Consider the following 3,737-nt stretch of genomic DNA (forward strand, 5'->3'; position numbering starts at 1 on the left):
TCTTTTTTGTGGCATAATGTTCGGGGCAGCAGCAGGGAAGCAAAGTTGTGAGTTGGTCACATGATCACAAGGGGATACAAGCAGTACTTTATTCTGCAGTGCACTCTGCGACTAAGTTATGGTGTTCTGTAGTTAAGGTATATTAAATTAGCTTTCAACTTACAATATTTTCAGTTTGCGATGAGTTTATCAGGTCTTGACTCCATCATAAATTGAGGAGCAACTGTGTTGGAGATTTCTCATCCAAAAATATGGATTCTCACTTCTTTTTAGAAAAGGAAAAATCAGAATGTCTGGCCACACTGAGCCAGCATTTCTACTTAGCAATTATTAACTTGTCCCCATTAGGCAGGGCATGTTCATCTCAAGTACACTATGGTTCCCACTACTCTTTGGTGTCTTAAACTCAAGACTATCTTCCATTCCTGCCCCTATAGACATAGGAGGGTTTGTACCTCCCACATGTTCCAGGGGAAGAATAATTACCCCTGTGGTATCACCTTGGGCATCTCTTTCTGAGCTCCTCACTCACATCTGGATGACATGTCTCCACTCAATTGCTGGAGGCTGTAATTGGAATGGTCCCGGCACTCATGGAACTTAAGAGTCCAGAAGAGTCTGGTGGATGGAGGGGTCATTTGCTCAAATAGATCAAGTGGTCTTTCCAATGACCAGTCCCCACCCTGAGGCTTCCTAGGGCTGCTAGCCATCAGTCCACTCAGGAGCAGAGTAAAGGACAGTTTAGACTTTCTAAGGATTTTAGGAGTTGTATGCCAGAAAACTGGAAGACCAAATATATATTTCACAAGATCATACTCGGAAACTAAAAGAGAATTTCAAGGAAGAGAAGAAAGCAGTCCCATCAGAAAAGGAAGTATTCATTTGAATTTAGCTGAAGAGTTCGTTCAACAGATTAAAGGTGCCCAAACCCTGCCAGCTGACCCCAGATCTGCTGCCTCCTGGGTTTTCCTTCTCTGACACTGGTGTTCATGCACAGCACTCTTCCAAGGTGGGAGCCTCAGAGTCATCTTAACTCTGTCGATCCTTCATCTCTCACCCAAACCCCAAATCTAGCCCCTTTGTCATCCCCTCAGCCACCACCTGAGTTTAGGCTGCCTTCTTACTACAATGAGCTATTGCAAACACCCTGGAGCTATTCACTTTTCACTTTCACTATACTCGCCTTCCCACTGGGGTTGCTCAAGTTGCTGTCAAAACTCGGGACTTTCACACATGCTTTCCTCTGGCTGGAGTATGCCCAGTTCTACTTGGCAGAACTGTTTATCATCCTTTGACACCCTGCTCCCCTTCTCCCCAGAAGCTTCTCTTGGCAACCCTGCAGAATGCTTTATTCCTTCCCTGTGTTCTCACTGCCGTTCATTCATACAGGTCTTATGGCATCTATCCCACTGTGATGTAAGGATTTATTACCAGTCTATAGGGCTGTTCCCATTTACATGAATTTCAGGTGTGAAAGGTCTAGAAGTTCGAAGTAGTGGATTTTAAAGATCAATAAGATCCCTAATTTATAACCTGAAGTCTTTGTGGTTTCCTTTGGGCAGGGAGGTATTGTAATATTTTATGTGTCAGTGGTCAAGTGTACAGTAGCTATAGGAAACAGATATATTATAAATGTGGACATTAACCAATTTGAGAAAATGGAAGGAGATGTTTAGGGATAAATGTGAGTTTAAGTTTCCAGACATAGAAAGATTCTTCAGTTATCATTCTTTAGTTCAGAAAAGAAAAACTCATTTGTAAAAAGTTAGAATGTGAGAAGACTCATGGAAAAGATGTGAAGGAAGGAAGGAAAGAGGGAAGAAAAAAAAGAAGGTAGTCAGGCAGGCACACACACCTGGTTGCTCCAGGTACACCAAGTCCTCGCTGTTCTTCGCTGCTAACCATGCTGGCTCTCTATGTGGGGCCGTGTCCATGCTTCTATTATAAATTCAAATGAACCCTTTATCTCATTAACATATGAGAACTCTATTCTTGCATCTTTGCCTACAGGGTTAGAAACTGCAGGGGAATCTAAAATTCAGTGAAGTAAATCAACAAGCAAAACTGAAACAACAAAGAACCAAACAAAATCTAACTGGAAATTTACTAAGAATTGATTTCATGATACATTGACTCCTCTAAGATACCTATCAAGTTTCAAGAAACTGATGTCTGTAAGACAAGGAAATAGTTTGGAAAAGAAATGAATATGTACATAATAGACTATTACCCGAAGAACATAACATAGCTTTCCAGGAGAGTATTGTCATTTATAAAAAAGATTTTGTAAAGGTAAAACTGCATGCAAATAAAACAATCTACCTTACACGAGATGGTTATTATTTAAATATGACAGGTAATAGCATTTTAAAGAAGTTATTCATTAAATTTCCACATGGGATAGGCAAAACCAGTGGGTCTGGTGGAGGGGTAGGGAGTGATAGGGAGATGAGGGCTGTTGATAAACTGAGAGCTTACCCCAGCTAAAGGGAGGCTTTTTGGTGACATGCAGGAATATGGGCCCTCTATTTCATATGCCTTGATTTTCTGAGAATCCAGAAATCGTGATTTGTACATAAGAAGTCCTGATTTTGAAAACATCATGTAGGCCAAACAACATGTATCTAATACCAGGATTTACCCTAACAACCCCTAGTAGGGCAATACCTGTTTTGAAAGTTTAAATTATTTTTTACCTGTCTTAATCCTGACTGGTAAAAGAATATCTGAGAGGGCTGGGGTGTGGCTCAGTGGTAGAGCACTTGCCTAGCATGTGTGAGGCACTGGGTTCAATCCTCAGCACCACATAAAAATAAATGAATAAAATAAAGGTATTGTGTCCATCTATAACTAAAAAAAAAAAAAAGAAGAATAATCTGAGACCCGCCAGACAATGCTGTGTGGCACACACTATATTTCTGGAAGTGTTTGAAGATATTTCAGGCATTCAGGCAGTAGGAGTGACTGAGATCAGCAGGAGGAATGCCCATTTCCAATCAAGGTGAGGTCATGGATTTTCCCCAGAGCAGCTCTGGACAAGCCCTTCCTTTAGAGAAGACCTCTGCTCTCTTTAAATGCCCTGTCATAACAGGAAAAGGCAGGCTGCTTGTGGTGGAACATTTTTCCCATCGCATTCTACACATATTGGCCAAACTCAGAGAACATGTTTATAAAAATCAGAGGAGCAGTGGGGAAATGGATCTGATAACTTTTCAATGGCATAGACAGCACTGCCCTCAATTTCACATGAAGATCTATATGTCCATAATTGTCATTGTCACAGCTTTTCAAACTAACTCAAAATTATACCTAGAGAAGAATATGCATGGTATCTCTCTCTCTCTCTCTCTCTCTCTCTCTCTCTCTCTCTCTCTCACACACACACACACACACACACACACACACACACACACACACACACCATGCTGAATATCAGGTAAAGAGATTCACATTCAGGTAAGCAAAACATTTTAAACAAGGATAAGTGACTTGCTTTTGAGGAAATCCTATCATGAATATTTTCTTTAGTAAAGAATTCTCTTAACATATGAACCATATGTGTAAAGGGTCTTTATAAATTCATATCTATGTATAAAACAAATTCATGTTTCTCTATAAAATAACATCCTAGTATCTGGAGATTTTTCGGTCTGGTGGCTAAATCATCAAGCATTCAGAAACAATGTAGTGATAGACCTGAAGGTTCTCTTCTTGCTATTTTTATGTTTTACTTTATT

Source organism: Ictidomys tridecemlineatus, chromosome 1 (genome assembly GCF_052094955.1).
Source record: "Ictidomys tridecemlineatus isolate mIctTri1 chromosome 1, mIctTri1.hap1, whole genome shotgun sequence".
Taxonomy (NCBI): Eukaryota; Metazoa; Chordata; class Mammalia; order Rodentia; family Sciuridae; genus Ictidomys; species Ictidomys tridecemlineatus.